The following is a 20,593-nucleotide window of genomic DNA, read 5'->3' as shown; positions in this document are numbered from 1 at the left end:
ATATCATTAATTCATAAAGTTAATTCTGAAGAATAGGATTAGGGAGCTGCTCGGATCACTGAGAATCCATCAGAGAAAGCAAAAAAAGGCGAAAAACAATAGATATTGTAGTTCGCAGTATGACTTCTCTCCTAAAAGTAGTAACAATACGATCGTTCACATATGTCAAAACAAAATATTACAAAACATTTTTAACATATTTGCTTTACGATTGGTAAATAAGATACCTCCAACTTAGGTGAAGTCTTGAGGTCTTTGTCTGTTCTTACAATTATGGGTGAGGTAGCCCACTCGTAATTAGGAGCTTTTATAAATTCAAACATTAAGCTTATCTTTTAACCACTCGTCCTTTAATAATCCTTTATATCCATCCCTAAAAAGCAGGAGCTATTTATTTTCATTGTATATGTATTTGTATTCCACAAGGTTTAATTTAAGTATTTGATAGATGTTGGGAACGATAATTAGAAACACAAAGGAAAGCGACTTTCTCTGAGGGAAATCTATACAGGAAAACAACGGGACGTATAATGGAAGTAGTCGGAAAGTGGGATAATTAGGATTGTAGTTAAGTGACAATATTATCGACTTTCTATGGTTTTGTAAAGTCAAAAGAAATGCCTATTAAAAATGACTTGCAATTACTTGTCGACTAAATTTGCCGACTGGTTTTCTTAAAAAAAGTATGGATATTTAGATATATATATATATATATATATATATATATATATATATATATATATATATATATATATATACAAATTATGAAAGAACTAACTAAAGTGAAAATAAATCCTTTATTGGTTTTTTAAGTGTGATGAATCTAATAAAATGAGTATGTATCACCAATATATTATGGGAAACAAACTAGTTTATATAATAGGCTTCTTCGTCTACAAAAAAGGCGAAATCAGTTATTTTAGTCATCTTAATCGAAACCGTAAAAAACGTTAACGCAATAAGTGACAATTATTATACTAACTTAACGATAAAAGCAAAGATAAACAGCTTCCTTTAATAAATAATACACTAGCTTTATATCAAGATAACGCACCTGCCCACAAAGCTCCAATTGTAATCAGGTTTTAAATTAATGCATCATTCACCTTATTTCCCTGATTTGGTTCGCAGAGATCTATTTCCAAACCTGGAAAAAATAATAAAAATTATTAATCTCCAAGTGAAATCACCAATTATAAAAACAATATTTATTTACTAAAATCTAGGACGCATTTCGACATCACTGTCATCATCAGCTTTACATATTATTATTAAATGACTCTAATTTAAAGAAAAGTGGCTGAGTTACCAAGGCCATAGGGAATATATAATTACTATTTGAAACCTTTCAATAGTGGGTTATTAAAACGACTGAGAGTCTAATTGCTCTTCTATGGGTACCATTTTGGAAAGAGAAAAAAAAGCTCCCTCATACTAAACAAATATGTAGACAAAAGACCGTTTCATGAGGATAGCAACGCGTATATCCACTACACTATAATAAAGACTAAGTTGCTGGAATGAATGTATTTGATACTAAACTTTATTTGGTATTGAGGGAAAGTACTAAAGTCACTATCAGTGACCATTCCTCAGACACACCTGTTTATAGGCGTACAGTTTAGAATATCAAATAATAACCCCAATTGGGTATGAAAATCGCAACCACCAAATGTGAACGTATTATTCATTATTTGAAATTATTCTTTAAAAACAATTGTCCAGTCGTCAGACTCTAAAATTGACCTCTAAAAATCATACGAACAAGCAGAATTTTGGCTGAGCGTATCAACTTTGGGATCCCAAAATAGATGTAAAAGAGTTTACTACTAATACCACCCGGCTTCACCCTAAAGGTTGTAAACATATTGTAACTATGTGCATTGCCACCGTCCCGTCAACTCTCCGTACACTCGCATTCCGACCACTAAGTTTCACTTCGATTCGCGCTAGACGAGATGGAAGGCCGATAACCGTATAAAACAAGAGCCGCCGCACGAGAGAATCGAGTTCAATCAGAGTGTTGATCTGGGAACAACTCCACTGGCTCTACGGTGTTGATTTAAGTCCAACTGTTTCTGCTAGAGTGTTGATCTAGTGGCAGTTTCTTACCGGTCTTAGGGTGTTGATCTGAGACAGACCTGCTCCGTGGCTAAGCGTTGATTAGTCACTTCCCCCGCTCCTTGCCGGATCGATCATTGATCGATCCGTCCTTCTCTAAGCGAGTGTGTATTAACGAACCGTATATTGGTTCGATATTTTATTTGTCGCAGGTATAAAATATCTAGTAGGTCATCGAGTAGTGCGTCGATACGATCGTCGTGGGTTTGACATTTAAATTTTGTACATATTATCTAGGATATAATTTTATTTTGTTACATATTTGTTTTAAATATTTTTTTATTTAAATTAAACCTAAGTTTTACTCAGTGTGCTGAGTATTGCAAAAATATTGATTGTACAGTTGAAATATGTTCAAAGACGCCAATAGGAAAATCGACTATAACCATGGCTTATACATGAAGTGAAGAGTAGATCCACTGGCTTATACGTGAAGGAAAGAATTGAATTATCATCATCATCATCATCATCAATCAGCCAATCCCGTCCACTGCTGGACATAGGCCTCCCTCAGTTCTTTCCAGTGTTCTCTACACTGGGCCCCTTGTAGCCAGTTTTCCGCTACTCTTTTTATGTCGTCGGTCCATCTAGTCGGTGGTCGTCCTTGGCTTCTTTTATAATTTCTGGGCCTTCATTCCATAATTCGTCTTGTCCATCGTCCATCTTGTGTTCTGGCTAAGTGTCCTGCCCAGTTCCACTTAAGTCTCGTGGTTCTTTCGATGACGTCTTGAACTCCTGATCTTTGTCTGATTTGTCGGTTTGTTATGTGGTCTCGGAGGCTCACATTCAGCATTGCACGTTCCATGGCTCGTTGTGTAACTCTTAGTTTATTCGCAGATTTCTGCGTGAGTGTTAAAGTCTCTGCTCCATAAGTTTGTACAGGCAAAACACATTGGTTATAAACTTTTCGCTTGAGACACATGGGAATTGAACTTTTTAGAATATGGCTTAGTTTGCCAAATGCTGCCCATGTCAGGCCTATTCGCCTCTGTATTTCATTTGTTTGATTGTCTCTGTTTATTTTGATCTCGTGTCCCAGATATTTGTAAGTGTCTGTTTGTTGTATGGTATTATTGTCGATAGTTATATTTCCACTCATTACGAGATTTGTCATAAGTTTAGTTTTCTCAAAGTTTATCTTTAATCCTGCTCTTTCAGACAGACTTTTAAGCGAATGTAGCATAGAAACCGTATCCTGTAAGTTATCTGCGATTAATACGACATCATCTGCAAACCTCAGATGATTTAATCTTTCTCCATCTATATTGATGCCCATATCTTGCCATTGGGTGTTCTTAAATATTGACTCTAGAGCTGCCGTGAACAATTTTGGTGAAATATTGTCTCCTTGTCTTACTCCTCAACCTAAGCTGAATTTTTCTGTGTCTTCGTGTAGTCGTATACTTGATGTAGCGTTCTCGTAGATGTTTTTGATTAGTGACGTGTACCTGTAATCTATTCGGCTTTGATTTAGGGCTTCCAGTACGGTTTCAAACTCTACAGTATCAAAAGCCTTCTCGTAATCGACAAATGCAAGAACCAGTGGTATGTTGTACTCGATGCATTTTTCAATTAAGATCTTTATGGTGTGCAAATGGTCATTTGTGCCATATCCTCTCCTAAAGCCTGCCTGTTCTTTGGGCTGATAGAAATCTAGTTTAGGTGTTAGTCTCTTTGTTAAGATTTTCATAAAGAGTTTATACATATGTGTCAAGAGGCTGATGGGTCTATAATTTTCTAATTTAGTAATATCACCTTTTTTGTGTAACAAGACTATCACTGCATTGTTCCAGTCTTTAGGAATCGTACCCGCATGTAAGCATTTATTAAACAGTTCGCTTACTGATTTTAATAGAATTTCTCCTCCTGCTTTTATTGCCTCAATAACGAGTCCATCGTCACCAGGCGATCGATGGTTCTTCATTTCCTTTAAAGCTGATCTTACTTCTGACACAGTAATGGGTAAAAGTATTTCCGATCCCTGATTTATGAGAGTCTTTACTCGTGTCGGTAAATTTTCTTGTGATCTTTGGCTGGTATAGAGGTCTTTATAAAACTCTCTAGTTATTTTCAGAATGTTTTGTTTATCTGTTGTTGCCTTTCCGTCTTTATCTTCTAGCTTGTATATTTCTTTTTTACTTTGTGTGAGTTCTCTTTTCATTATCTTTAAACCTTTGTTCTTTTCTACTGTTTGTTGTTAACAGTAGAATTGAATTATAAAGCAATCAAAATCATCCCAAGGAAGACTTAAAATGCTCATCAACTAAAATGGAAAACTTCAAAATAAGGAAAGAATAGAGAAAATAGTTGGGAGAAGTCAAAAAATGATAGGAAATTGGGCGAACGGAAAGGACCGTTCGCCCAATGTTCAAAAATTATTCAAGAAATAAAAGATAAAGAAGCTGGAGCCTATCAGTAAGCCATTTCAATCTACTGGCCTAGTATATAGACACTAGAGGGAGTACACACAAAATATAGAAAAGATTATAAATATGCTGGAAATAAAAATATTGTGCCGATTGAATCAATACACCTCGCTCTAATGGATTGTAACACCCGAATGTCATTCTAAGGGGTGTGCAAGTCTCTTTGACTAGGTTTAATCAAATTGTTCGATAATCTCTAATTATTTTTTATTTCATGCATAGTTTATGGACTTGTTAACAAATCATCTGACCCGAAGGCATACCTATAACAATAAATATAGAAACCGATGTCTGTTGTAATTGGACCTTTTAAAGGACGTGGAAGGTAAACAATGCATTGCAACGTAAATATTTTTATCCATTTTGTAATCGTTTTGTATACATAATTGGAGTTTAGAACTCTATTTCAATACCAAATAAAGTGTATAAACAGCTTCTGCAACTAAAATTCTAAAAAAAAAACATGTATAATCCATAACACGTATAATTTGTCCAGTTTTTATTAAAAATAAATACATTCTAGAAAAACCTCGATGGAAGGCATCGTTTAAAAATTATGACTTTTTTGTATAGCTCCTAGATGAGAGCCAAACGGTGCCTTAAAGCGAACAATAACAAGTATATGCAATAAAAATTGGGCGAGATAAAATTCCATTAATTTCGGAACGTCACTATCTTTAGATAAAAAATGTCTCCAATGTCCGACCTCGGTTATGGTAGCTTATCCCTCGCATCGTGCAGCTAATTCTAAATTTTTAAAACCCCGCTATTTGTGGATGCTTTTCACTTTTGAATTTCGTATTATAAAGCGTTGACCACACACTTAATGTGAAGTGGCTCTTAGCGGCAGCCCATTCTAAGGTCCATTCTAAACCACATAAATGCAATCAGATACACCACACAGAGTGTTAGAAGATTATTAAGGAGATGTAGGTAACTGATGTGAATAATTTATAAGGGCAATAAATAAATCCCACTTGGCAGGTAAATAACCAAAATGGGGGTCACGTTGTTTTTACTCTGTACTTTGGCGTAGCGCATATTCCTGGATATTTATAAGGTTTCGTCATAGGCCAGTTTGCAAACAATCGACTTGAGAAAACTATTAATAAACACAGTGCCGCAAGATACGCTATGTCTCTTTAATAAAGGAACATTTAGAACATTAATTACATCTATTGATATTATAATATAAAACTTTTACAACTTTTTTATATTAATTGACATAATTTGAAAGTATTTTTATTGCTACAATCGTATCACAGTGGTCAATGAAAAACCTAGTTTTTACTTAAATTGATCAGGTAACTCTTAAAATTATAATTTCGTCCAAAAATGTTTCTATTGAGTCTAGTTTAGACGGTTTTTAAATTCCATTTGAATTGTATAAGGTAAGAAGAAGCCAACATACTGCACTCTTAAGGTAGTATGTTTATAGTCATCATTATATAGCCTCAAAAGACCACTGCTGGGCACAAGCCACTTCCTCATATTTCCAACCCCGTCTTTCTTGCGCCACTCTCATCCGTGTATAGGTGGTCGACAGATGCTTCTCTTGTATTCCCTTGGTCTCCATTCCAATAACCTCTTTGTCGATCGCCAGTCCGTTATTCTAGCTATGTGTCCTGCCCATCTCCATTTTATTCTGGCTATCCTTTCGATGATCTCAGTCACCTTGGTTCTTCTCCTGGCCTCTACGTTTTTATTTTGCGTCGCAGAGTTATTTCTATCGCTCCATTCTTCTCTGTATGACTCTGTTTGGTAGCTGAGGCTTTTGTTAAAGTTAGTGTTTCTGCTCCATATGTCAACACTGGGAGGACGAATTGATCAAATACTTTTTTTTCAGGCATGTGGGCAGCTCACTTTTAAAAGTTTCTCCCAGTGTTCCATATTCTAACTACGCAAGACCGATTCTTCTCTTCAGTTCATGGGTCTGATTATGATTATAGTACGTTCTGTAAAACCGAAGACCCCTAATCCATGGCAAAGCTTAACTGGTCAAGGGGTGCTCATTGAACAAAATAAAAAACACAAACTGAAAATTGGAACCTTGAGTATTAAGTCACTTTTAGTGCCAGGGTAATTACATAATTTCTTGTGAACAAAATGAAAAGGATGGAAGACAATATTTTTGAAGTTAGCGAAAAAAAATTCCTGGATCAGGAGAGACTAATACAATGTACGACGTCGGTAATAACGATCGCCACCATTCTAACGGAGAGCATTCCTTTGAACCAAAATTGGGTTCTCAAAGTGTGAAACAGCAAAGAAAATATAAAATTATTTTACATAACACTGAAAAAACTACGAAGCAACAAAAAAATAAAATTAAAACATACAATGAACAAAGAAGGAACAAAGGAAATAATTGAAAGATGGAGAGAACAAATTAAGCAATTGGTAAATGGAGAGCAAGAAACAGAAGCAGAACAAGAAATGGAAAAGAATGGAAAAAATTTATCAAAAGTAAGATGAATCAATCCTCGACACCTAACCGTATAAGAGGAACGATTTAGTAAGTAAGGAGTAAAGTAAGGAGTAAAGTAAGGACTGCTATCGGATTGACCGAAAGCTTTATAGTCACGGTTGGTTTGTATCAAGGCTCTTCACTGAGTCCTTACTTATTTAATCTTGTTATGGATGTCTACTTCTTAGTGTGCCTATCCGTTCGGAACGTTGTCGATCACTCTGGCTATGATGACTTTGTTGGTTACTATACGGAATGACTGTGTTGAGGTCTTTCTATATCATGCTCCCAGGTTAGCCAGCCAGGATATTCTTCTTTGTCCTGGGGCCCTTTTTCCTTCAATTTTACCTTGCAAAATGCATTGTAGTAGCTCATGTCTGCCTTGATTTCTCAATGGATGTACTAACAGAGAAAGTAAGGGAGGGGGTTCCTTGGTCAATTCTCTTTACTGATGATATGGTGTTAGAAGAGGAGAACAAAGATATGTCTCACGAGAAGTTGAAGTGTTGGAGAAGGACTATTGAAGAGGTAGGACTTGAGGTTAGCAGGTCGAAAACGGAGTATATGTCGTTGGAAGGAAGAGGAATGTTTGGAGACGAAGCATTGCTTGGGGAAAAACTAGGACGAGTAGGAGAATTTAAATACATTGTCTCCTACATAACGACAAATTGGATATTAGATCGAGAAATCTCCCAAAGGTCTTAGGCGGTTTGGTTTAACTGGAAGCGAATGAGCGGGGTATATTGTGATAGAAAAATCGTGGAAGGGCTGGAAAGGAAGGGAAAAGTGTAGCATGTAAAACAGATCCAGGAAAAGAAGATGAAGAAGAAGCGGCTGAAATAAAAATGTTACGGTGAATGTTGGTTAAGACTAGAAGGGACAGGATCAGAAACGACTTGATTAGGGAAAGAGCCGGGGTGACTACAGGCTCAAAAAAGATTTAAGAACAAAGACTGCAATGGTTTGGTCATGTCAGACGTAGAGATGAAAATTATGTGGGACGAATGATAGAGCTACCAGAAGTTGATGAACGAAGAGGTAGAGAAAAACCGAGGAGAAGATGGAAGGTTTGTGTGACAGAGGACTTAAGAGGTAAAGAGTTAAAGACGTAGTTCATTTTTAATGTACAAATTAATTTAAAGCGATCGAAGATTTAGTTTTAAGACTGAAAATATTAAAAAACATTTAGTTGTAGCTGTTAATGATAAAATTTTAATTGTTTACAACGTTTAATTATTAATTAACAATTATTTACTTATTAATTTATTACGTTACTAATAATTTTATGTTATGTAAATATATTTGTGTAAGGGTAATATTAAGTTAATTCACTTTGTTTTATAAATAATAAGTTATTTGCCTATATTGCCTATATAGGTGCCTTTTTCTTTAATTTTTGTTGCCTATAAATACGAGCCCTGGTTCTAAACAAACAAATGACAATACAAGGTCATGTTAGATAGTCCTATTAGAAATGACGCAGTGGTTCCAAACAGCATTCTATGCTAAGATTCGTGTTCGAACATCACATACATCAAATGAGCAACTGTTGTTATAAAAAATATAGAAATGGCAAAACTAGAAAACATATTGATAACTGTATCACAGACATGTATTTCTTTTTGTAATAACATCCATTTTCCACAGGAGACGACCATCGCATAGTAAGAGCAACTTTAAAGGTAAACCTGAAACATGACCGAAAAAAAAAATGATAAAACAGAAAACAGCAAAAACATGTACAAGCCCAGAAGAAAGAGAGGAGTTTAGAAGCTACCTACATAAAAACAACTCAAAGAAATACAAGAATCACAAACCAGAAACATTTTAAATAAAGACATAAGCGGATAAATAGAGGAAGTACAGAAAAAGATGTGTTCTAAAAGTAACAAATAAGTAAAATAAAACCATATAAAAATAGAACAATGGAGAGCACTCAGAGAAAATTTAAAAATAAACAAACAAGAACTGAAATAACTAAACAAGAAAATATCTAAGGCGATAAAGAGCCAATAATGAAGGGGTAATAGTAATAATATAATAGAATAAACGCATGGGAATTCTAAGAATGCAGTAGATATGTAGCAAAAACTAAACATTCAAACTCAAAGACAGGAAGGGAAAAACCATCTTAATTTTAAGCCATTTAAAGTCTCATCTCATTTAGTAGAAACACCAACCGTTTCAAGAATTAACGTTATTTAAAACAAATGAATATAAACAGCCGCAAGGAAAGGCCGTCTAACCCAAGAACTCTCAATTTTTCAGAAGAACCATTTTAAACTCGTAGTTAGTTGATTGGACATGAAACTTTGAAGAGCTGTCACTGAGTTGTTTGGCGAGTGTCTTGACGAAAATCCATTAGAGTACGGAAAGTGGCGAAGGGAGAAATTATTTTCTAGTTCGTTTTGTTTACGATAGTTTTAGAAAATAGCTATAACCCAGACAGGCTCTGTAAACATTTGGGAGAAGGTGAAAAGGGTTTTAACTTTATTAGAATTAATTGCTTTTTTGGTAAAGCTATCCAATTTCTAACAAAATAAATAAACAAATATGTACAGTATAAAATAACACAATAAATTATTAAAGGCAAAGGAAGAAAGAGAAGGCTGATTTTGTGTTAACGCTAACCTGTTATACTTTTTACGTACAAATATATTATTTAATTAGTGCAATTTGCCATAATATATTAAGACCACAACAATATAAGAAAGATCACAATTCATAACAAATGGGACGCACAAAAGAAATCAGAAACGTTATAAAAGGCAACAAGAACAAAAAAGCGCTCGGATTCGGAGGTATCTCACCGGAACTCGTAAAACACGGTTTAAAAAATTATAGCGAATGATTCAACAAATTTTCCAGAGATCTACAAACGGCAAACTCCCAAAGGAATGGTTAAAATCATATTATATAACATCAACTCTGCCTATGGTAGTTGTTTGATGAATTTAGTAGCTTTACAACCAATATAGCCGGTCGTAAGTTCTTAACAGAAGAGGATGAATCGAGGGGTAACTTTTCAAAAAAAATACCAGGGTTCGAAAATCAAAAGCCAAATTATATTTGGCAATATAATTGTCAAAAATAAAAAAATTTATGTTGGCATTTATGACATTGAGGCTATTTGTAATTGGTTGTTATTTGAACTCAATTATTTTTGTATTAAAAAAATGTTTTCAAAATTATAAAAATTTTCGGAGAAACATTTATTGGATTAAAACATTTTTTTTTTTTATTAAATATTTTGAAGATGTATTAGCAGTAATTTTTACTTACCAAACTAATTTTTATTTAAGTTAAGTTAACAAAAATTGTTTTTTCTTTTTAGTTCAACCTTGTAAGTATTTTGTCTTTTTTAGCTCTTGATAATAATTGTAAACACAATTGAAAGCTCGAGAATATAAAAAAAATATAGTTAACCAATAGCCCTTTTATTGACTCCAACCCATCCAAAACAGTTATATATTTGTTCCAAACGAGTCACAAGTACTTCTTTTTTCTTATTCTTATATATATATATATATATATATATATATATATATATATATATATATATATATATAGCTCTCCAGGCCTGGAAGGCCCATGGCTTGGGTCACTATTCTTTTCCATTCTTTTCTGTTTGTTGCTTTATTTTACAAGTTTGGTATTTTAAGTTTTTCTATGTCTTTTTCAACATCCTTCTTCCACCTGGTTTTCGGTCTGCCTTTCTTCCTTTTCCCTCCTATTCCTCCCATTAGCATTCTTTTTGGCAGTCTCGTGTTTTACATCCTTTGGATGTGTCCCAACCATCTCAGTCTTTCTGATTTTACGATCCCTACGATATTCGGCTCTCCATACATCTCCTCTAATTCCATATTTGGTCTTTTTATCCATATACCATTCCATAATTTACCTCCAAATATTTTCCTGAGGACTTTTCTTTCCCAGACTTGCAGCAAGACTTGCTCGGATTTGTTCATTGTCCATGTTTCACTGGCATATAATACAATAGGTCTTATTACAGTCTTATATATTCTTATCTTTTAACCCTTCTAGATATGTTTTTGCTTCTTAATAATTTGTTTAGTGAAAAATACAACGGTTACCGGCCATAATTCTCGCTTGGATTTCTTCCTTCATATTTGGTCTTCTTGTGAATGTCGCTCCTAAATACTGGAATATTTCTACTTCTTCGAATTTATATATTTTTTCATCTGTTATTACTGTCAGATATTGTTCTTGTAGGTAATCTCTTTCTGTCCATTCCATATATTTGGTCTTTTCTTCATTTATGTACATCCCTTTCTTTCTCGCTTTCATTTCTAATCTTTTTATTATTTCTTTTAATTCTTGCTTACTTCTGGCTATCAGTACAATGTCGTCAGCGAATGCTAAGCATTGGTGTTTTCTTTGATATATAAGTCCTGACCTGTTGATTCCAGCTTCTCTGATGGTAACTTCGAGAATGATACTGAACAACAGCGATGAGACTGGGTCTCCTTGTCGCACCCCCTCACTGACCTCAAACTTATCTGTTTCTTCGCCATTTATTTTAACCCTATTCTTTGTTTTTCGGAGTGTCACTTTTACCATTCGTATCAGTTTTTCACTAATTCCCATTTCACGTAGTGCTTTGTATATTTCTTTGCGTTTTATCCTATCGAACGCTTGTTTAAAGTCGATGAATAGGGCCATTGTAGGTTTCCCATATTCGTAGCTTTCTGCTTGTATTTCGCGCAGTAGGAAAATTTGATCCACTGTGCTGTGCCCTCTTCTGAATCCACATTGATATTCCCCTATGTCAATATCTATATTTTAAGATAGTTTATCTTTTATATATACTGCAAGTATTTTATATGCAACATTTAGTAGGGCTATTCCCCTGTAATTGTGGCATAAACTTTTGTCGCCTTTTTTGTGAAAAGGGCACAGTGTCGCTTTTGTCCATTCCTTCGGACATGGACCGTGAATATATGTGAACAATACCAGCTGAAAATTGTCTGACTGCTTTATTGGAGGATCAAGACTGAAGGAAGCATGAAAGTTAATAAGAGCTTTGCAGATGGGTACGTCAAATAAAATCAACCTACAACACATTCCGGTAAACACGTGGAGGAACCATTACACAAAAGAACTCCAAGAAGATATTCTATATTATTCCCTATATGTTTTAACATTTAGAGAGAATATATTAATGTGGATACCGAAATGATACACAATGCATTAAAATTCATGAAACTTTAGTCCAATATACAAAAAATTCTTAAACACTTAATAGAAGAATATGTTCCTTATGAAATAGAAGAATAAGAGGGATTACGACTTAGAACACTACGCACCGATCACATTTTTACATTTTATTTTTAAATTACAGTCCAGTTCGCTATTTTTGTATTTGTAAGGCATAACGCCTACTTTGAGTTCTAGACTGAACTTGTATACCCAGACCCTTTTCTGATATCCTCTTATTAAATACAGAGGCCATCGCATGTGCGGAACGAAACAACCTTTACTTCGCTCACGTGTTTATAACCAAAGACAAAGAAGACATAGAATTTATGGCTACAATGTTGTTTTAAGAGTATGGAGAATGGGGTCTATCCGTATATGAAACAAAAACCCTATACATGTGCAAATTAAAACAAAAAAATATACTTTTCGTTACAAAATTCATTGTAGTTTACTCCCATATATGAAATATTTAATATAGGTAACGCTTATATACGTATATAAGGACTACACATATTTAGGAACAACAATAAGCTAAGGTAGCTTACGAAAAACAAACTAGAAAAATGGTTTAAGAGCAAAAAACGTTATAATTTGTTTAAACTCAATGCTGTGGTCCAAAGATATGTCTCGAGAAACAAAACCTATTTTTAACTCAGTATCTAAGAGTACCGTCCTATATGAATGCAAAACATGATATCTAAATAAATCCCTAGAACATCGCTTCATTAGAAAGATATTTCTGGCGAAGGCGCGTCAGAAAATCAAAGAAATTGAAGGCAAACAGTTCATTTGATAGAGCAATATTAAAATAAAATGGATAAACAAAGAGCTTCCTAGGTAATTACTGACATGGGTATCAGTATCAAAAAAGAAAAAAAACGAAACCAGATATAATTAGGTGGCGTTCAAAGGGCAATCTCCGAGAAATCTTCAGGCCGGAGACTGGAAAGACAGATGAGAATGGAAACTAGGCATCGAAAGGCGTAAGGCCACATGCTAATCCAGATGGTAAGCTATGAAAATCAGATATGTATACATACATACATACAAACATATATATATATATATATATATATATATATATATATATATATATATATATATATATATATATATATATATATATATATAATGGTACCTCGACATATGAGTTTAATTCTTTCCGTAACTCTGCTCGTATGTCAAATTGCTCATATCTCAAAGTAATTTTTCTCCATTGAAATTCCATTAATCCGTTCCAGCTTCCAAAACACCACCTCAAGTGTTTTTAAATAAGATAAATGTATTTACAAGAAGAAACATTTATTTATAAATAACAAATACATATTCTATAAAAACATAAGGAAATTAATTTTCGTCACTGGTATTTTCTTTTTTCCTCACGCTTTGCTCATTTTCACCTGCAGATCGTTTAAAAAAACTGTCCAAAGATGTTTGTTTCTTTCTTCCTTTCAGGATGTGGCAAACATTAGTTAGACAAGTTTCGTTGAACAACTCCGATCCGCGAGCAGTTGCAACTTCTGCGGGGTAATTTTTATCCACGAACTCTACATCTTTCTCCCACATTCTCAAGATCTCCTTTATATCTCTTGTAGAGATAACCTATTCCATCTCTGCTTCCTCTTCAAAATCAATTTTATGTTAAACCACAGTATGGTGCTGCGAATGTAGATCGTGTAACTTCTCGATTGTCAAGTCCTGAGACTGTTACTCGACGAGTTTGTTTACATCTCTCTCATCCACCTCCAGACCCATGGATTTTCCCAGAGAAACAATCTCCTCTACTACTGACACTTCGGTTCCTATACTTTGAAGACCCTTTCAGCTACAGCCTCAGGCCACAGCTTCTTTCATGTAGAGGTAAAGGTCCTCGTTGTAACACCCAGCCAGGCCTGACCAATAATTCTTAGGCATATCACGATGTTAAAGTGTAAGGGTACTGTTTGTGTTCTCCGTCACCTCAAAGTAGCCCCGAAAAATGTGCTTGGTGTACAATTTCTTAAAAGTAAAAATCACCTGCTGACCTTTGGGCTACAGGATAGTAGTGGTGTTGGGTGGTAAGTAGAGAACCTTTACAAACTTGAACTCGTCGAGTAAATCATCTTCAAGATTTGGTGGGTGAGCAGGGGCATTGTCGAGGACGAGATTGCATGGGTAGGTTGTTTTACTGTAGATGTTTTTTAACAGAAGAGCCAAACACCAGGTTTATCCACTTCACAAAGAATTTCCTGATGACTCACGCCTTGTAGATCCTAAAAATATTCTCCTACCACCTCTACATATAAAGTTAGGCCTCACGAAACAGTCTGTAAAGGCATTGCCCCAAGATGGACTTTGTTTCAAGTATCTGTGGCAAACTATCCTAAAAATTTCAGAAGCTAAATTTAAAGAAGGTCTTTGTAGGACCCGACATTCGAAAAATGATGTTCGACGTTAACTTTGAAACCACAAAGAAAATAAATGAGAAAGAAGCATGGGTATCATTACTATCATTCAAGCAAGTTATTACAAAATTCTTAGAAAATGCAGAAGACCAGATTATTGCAGCTAACATGTTAAGAAGTTTAAAAAATTCAGATTTTGATGAGCCTAAATATTTACTTTTTGAACAGTCATCTTGATTACTTCCCGAAAAATACCAATATGATGGGGGACTACTATTGGTTACTTCTCCGAGAAGTTCTACTAGCGACTCATTACAGAATAAGCTACACAAGAAGCTTCAAAGAAAAATGAGAAAGGAAGTATGTACCCATTCCATCTGACTAGTGAAACTTGCATTAATACACCGTATTATTATTTCAATTAAAATACTGTAATTAAAAACCACAATCGTGATTTAACATAGCGTTTCATTAATTTACCATATATAGTGTAGGCATTTTAAACTATATAATAAAAAGCAGCTTGCTCAGAAACTATAGGTGATACAAAAAAACTAAGACCAAATTTAGTTTCAGCACATAAAAATCGATAAAAATCAGCTATTAAAGTCAAAAACGTTTTCAACCAATTTTTTTTTGTTGGCCTGTGCAATTGAGCAAAGAACAATTTGTTTTATAGGTTTTAGTTCATTTAGAAGACGTTATCTAGGTAGTTGAAATACCACAAAGAAACAAAAAATTACATGGTATACAGCCAGCTACAGAAGCTTAGTTTCCTTGTGGATTATAAAGAAACACTTTCTTATTCTAAAACATTATTAGAGGAGAATAGTAATTAAAAGGAATCATAAACCACACATTTTTTTCACGATTATGCTAAATATAGACCACATGTATCATTTTCTTTTTCAAAAAGATCATTTCGCGTACAAAAGAAATCAGTAGTCGTTAATTATTTATGTATGTCATTAAAGCTATTCCGTATTATGTGTAATTTATACGATTTGGAGGTCTTTATCGTATATTTATGGATATTTTCCTAGTTCGTTTCGGCAACCTCATTATAAATTGTCGTCGATTGTACGTTTGAAATGATATCAAAAAGCTCATATCACATGCCGAAACCAATTTCAGGTGTCTATTTTTGTTTTGTATAAACAAAGAGCAATAAATTTTATTGATGAACTATAACACAAACAATGGTGTTCTCATTTCTGGTTTAACGGTAAATACTAAAAGATTATAGAATAAATTACGAATACATAACTAGAATATAAATAACTACAAAAAAAACATTAACTAACTATTATAAAATCAAACAGCTTTAATAAGATGCTTATGTATGAAACAGTATACTTTTGTATGAATCTTTGTGATTCTATTCCCAAATAAGAGATTATATATATATATATATATATATATATATATATATATATATATATAGGGCGTTTCAAAAAGGGTATGTCATAAATTAAATCACGCATTCCGACGACAAAAATAAATTGATTGAATCCAACTTACCTTTGTACAAAAGTGTACACAAAAAAAGTTACAGCCCTTTGAAGTTAAAAAATAAAAATTGTTTTTTTGCATTATCTCCTAAACTACTTGACATTTTGTAATAAAAATGGACACGTTACTTTCTTGTTCTAAAAGAATTTTTCATACACAGGAAACAAAAAAATCTAAGCACACAAGAAAAATTTTAAGAGGAGCCCTAAATCCCCCCAAACTTTTGAGTACGTTCAAATCAAATGAATTTTTTTGATACTGTCTTTTTGCATTTAGGTCCTTGGTGAATTAAAAAATAGTATTTTTACTTTTGTTTTGAAACCTTAAAAATCGCACTTTGGCGTTTTTTTTTTCAGTTTTAAATTATTTATGACTCGAAAACGATTAAGTTTACAGAAAAATTACAGGAGACCTATTTTACTCAGAATGATCCAAAAAATTCAAAAACAATTTGTCTGCGCCAAAAAAATTGATTATGCAAAAAATCTCATGGGAATATTTTTCTGAAAGAAAACCCGAGCTTTTCACGTTGTCTTTTAATAAAATTGCTTGCTTTATATATTCATAATAAAAACAGTTCTTTATATAAAAAATGTGCGGTTAATAGTGTAGAAAAATTTGTATTTATGTCGGTAGCGTTATTTTTGGTTTGTTTTACCTCAATTTTACATTTTTTGCTTCTCCCTTTTGCTGTGCCACTTATCAACAATAAAACGTTGTTATATAAAACATATGTAAATAAAACAAAAAATAGTTCACTTTTATGAAAACGTACACCACCAACATTACGTTGTCTCTTCTTTCTTTTCTCTCTTCAATAAATGAATTATTTGCCTTATAAACGGAAAACTTCCATTTTGATTTCTAAAAAACTTTTTGTTGCATCTGAATTTACTACGCCCGTATGAATTGAAGTAAATGTGGGAATTTCTACCGTCTTGCTTTGAAAATTATCCGTAAAAAGATAAATAGCGCGGCTAATTGCTTTTTGGACCAACTACACTAGTCATTAGCGGCTAATTTAAATAAAAAACCTCAAGACGTTAGCTGCCGTTATCGTTACATTTTTTCGGGTGAGAATGTCTTTGTTTTGGGACGTTAAGCGTTTAGAATTTTATCGTACAAATTCGTTACAATTTGGTGCTATCTTATCTTCAGACTAATCTTCATACGAATCTTCTTGTTTTGTTGTTGTCTCAATAAAGATAATATCCCTTTATAATAGTAACCCAAGTGTATGCTTCTAAAAGTCACTAGCATAATTACTGTATCAAACCATTTTCCAGACAAAAAAATTTGGGAAAATTAAGACGATTGTCACTGACAAATACCGACGTAAAATATTCACGTAAAATTTCAAATATACGTGAAAACACACCAAATCAGAGAAGAAAACAAAATAAATGAAGGTACTAGAAACGAATACCTATAAACAATAATTTTTGCAGATGATCAAGTAGTGATTGCAGAGAACTTCAAGTATCTGAGTTATATGATGAGAAAGCTAAAAGAAGAATAGACTATAGCAAGTTTCGACAACAACTTCAGCAGATACAGAAGATTTATACATGAACGACAACGTAATAATAAAATCATCAACAGATAGCGCTGCAGGTCTTCGTAAACTTTCACCTGTCTAACAGTCCTTGAATCCTTTACTGTCGAGTGTCTAATTTACTGTCGATCAGAGGTCACAATAGATTACAGATCTCCTTGGCGCAGTCGTCTGTTTGTTTTAAACGGTTTTGAGATATCTCTTTGTGCTCGCACTTTACATTCAATTTTCCTCATAGCTATTTCTAATAATAATTCTACAATTGGGTAGATTATAATATGTAGGTAGGTCGATTTTTCAAAAAAGTTCTTTGGTAGGATCCGATGATATTGCAAGCGTAGTAAAGAACATCCCAGAGGTACTTTTCAGTGCGTCATTAATTATGACGTCATAGAATGAATTAGGTGTATCGAGAATTATTTCATATAATTATTGAAGAATCTGACATATGCCAGGATCGTACTTAGCCACAGGTGAAAAGCTTGTGGAATTACTAGTATTTTTATTGCAAGGTCATCTGAGTAGATTTGATTATTACAAAATATGTTAAGATATATTTTTATTGTAATGGGGGTAATCCCGTATATTAGTAAAAATAAAAAGTAAACAATATTGTTTATTAAATTTATAAATATGGAAATATTTAAAATCGACGACAAAATGGTTCATTTATTGAATTTTTGTATCTTCTTCTTCTCAAGGCAATCTGGCGTCAAGGCGTCTGCGCGTCGAAAGTTGGCAATCATCACAGCGATTTTTAATTTTAAGACCGCGGCTCTAAATAAGTCGTTATTACATGAGTTACATCTCCTTCCTATGGATCTTTTTCTCCGGATTTTCCTTGCATAATGACCTGGAGTATTAGATATTTATCTCCTCTCATCACATGGCCCATATATCCCACTTTTCTCCTCTTAATTTTGAGTACTTTTCTTTGCTTATGCATACGTCACATTACCTCAATGTTGGTTATTCCATCTATCCATCAGATCTCTAATACTCTTCGGTACATCCGCATCTCGAATGCCTTTAGTCTCCTCACGTCAATTTTCTTTAGTGTCCACGCTTCCATACCGTATTATAATAAGGATAGCACATATCACCTCAGCAGTCATATTTTTAACTTAAGGTTAAAGTTTCTACAGCAGAGAAGCCTCTGTATTCTTGTAAATGGGCTTCTGGCCTGTTCGATTCTGATTCGTATTTCTTGAGAGCTGTCATTGTTTTCATTAATAGTTGTATATAGGTATTTGAATTCTCTTACTATTTCAATAGGCTGATTCTGTACATATCTCACGAATGTCCTGAGTTGTCTTTGTTATTATCATATATTTCTTGCTCTGTTGAGTGATGGTCCATATTCTTCTTCGCTTACTGCGGTCACCTAATTAAGAAGTATCTGTAGGTCTTCATGTAATGCGGCTAAAAGAACTGTATCATCAGCGTGTCTCAGGTTATTTATGATCATGTCATTAATTCTAATGCCTACATTTCGTTAATCCATTGCCTTACTTAATATTTCTTCCGAGTATATATTAAATAATACTGGTGAATGTATACACCGTTGTCGAACAACTCTTTGTACTTCTATTTCTTCTGATGTTATATCTTCTATTCTAACTACTGCTTTTTGGCCGTAGTATAAGTTACACAAAAAAGACTGTTTTCAAAAATTTATTAGGTAACTTATAAATTAATTACATAAATAAAATATAATTCTAATCATAAAAACTACTTATTTACTAATTCGCAATAATAATAGTTTATTAAAAACACTGAAAAGTAGAATTTGAATATCAGTGTAATATAAAATTATAGAAAAATACTGCCAGTGGAGAGTTTCCTTAAAGATATATCCTTAGACGAATTCATGGTGAAATATTTCGGCCATAACCTAGCAAAACAATTAGAGACGAAATTTCTAACGCCTCAGCAACATGCCGAAATAAACAGTAAATAAAACAATTTTATTTTCAGGGTAATAAAATACTTAATTAATAATTAAATACTTCACGAACAGCAGAAATTGGTAATAATGTTTGTCCAGCTTCCTTTTCCAATTGAAAATATCTAAGTAATTTTAATATTAGTACTTGTTCTTTTTCCGTATATCTTGTCATCTTGGCCTTACACAGATACAAATAAACACCAAATACTATGTACAAGTACTGACCTGAACGACAGCCGTCACTTGGTGTTCAACACTTCGAAAGAATGGCCGGCATGGACGAAGTTTTGTTACGTCAACTGTCAGTAATAGGCGTATTTGATTGGCTAGAGAAAGCCCACATTTAAATATCAACGAATCAAACGTAGGTTAGGAAAGAACCGCTTGTGTATGTAAGCTTATTCTAACGCTGCAATATAGTTCTGTTTAATCACGGAACTACCGCTTTTTCCGTCACACCCAACTTAATGCATTAGAAAGAAATCGAAAAACTGTGACGCACTGAAAAGTACCTCTGGGATGTTCTATATGCTAGTTGTTCGTGAAATATCAAGGACAAAACCTTCTCTGTCGTTTTAAGAAGGAAAAACAGCATAAAGTAAAAACAGTCAAGCAGGTTTCCTTTCTCGTGTACATAGCATTTAATCCTGTATTCTATTCTTCAGATAGAGTGCGTTTTTGCAATACCTGTGTCAGTAACTTAGACTGTAGACTGGATCGCTTTATTTATTTATCTCGTGGCTGCTAGTCAGTTTTCTTTTTTTTTTTTCAAGTTCTATAGAGCCTCCATGGCCATGATCCATGTCTGATTTTGATTTGGGGGCTTTCACAATACATTATATATAAAATTATATTAAAAATTTGATGAAGAGGTGGAAAATGGGCTCTCGAATAATATGTATTTTAAGTGCTGTAAAGCTGAAGAAATCAGAATATTAGCTGGCGTAGTCTATGGTGCAG

At 33.7% G+C, this 20,593-nt stretch overlaps 1 protein-coding gene across 2 annotated transcripts in view; it reads right to left on the bottom strand.

Annotated features, from left to right (window-relative positions):
- LOC140452463 (latrophilin Cirl-like) overlaps window positions 1–20,593 on the bottom strand; it is a 931,875-nt gene that overhangs the window by 600,697 nt on the left and 310,585 nt on the right. The window contains exon 4 of one of the 2 annotated variants that reach the window (XM_072546736.1): window positions 1,055–1,147. The exons of the other annotated variant lie outside the window; for it this stretch is intronic. The gene's annotated coding sequence lies outside the window, so the exon portion shown is untranslated. The remainder of the gene's footprint in view (window positions 1–1,054; window positions 1,148–20,593) is intronic. 2 annotated transcript variants of the gene reach the window in all.

The sequence above is a fragment of the Diabrotica undecimpunctata genome, chromosome 10 (genome assembly GCF_040954645.1).
Source record: "Diabrotica undecimpunctata isolate CICGRU chromosome 10, icDiaUnde3, whole genome shotgun sequence".
NCBI classification, from domain to species: Eukaryota; Metazoa; Arthropoda; class Insecta; order Coleoptera; family Chrysomelidae; genus Diabrotica; species Diabrotica undecimpunctata.
Note: the sequence above shows the minus strand (reverse complement) of the source record. Positions and strands in the feature narration are given on the sequence as shown.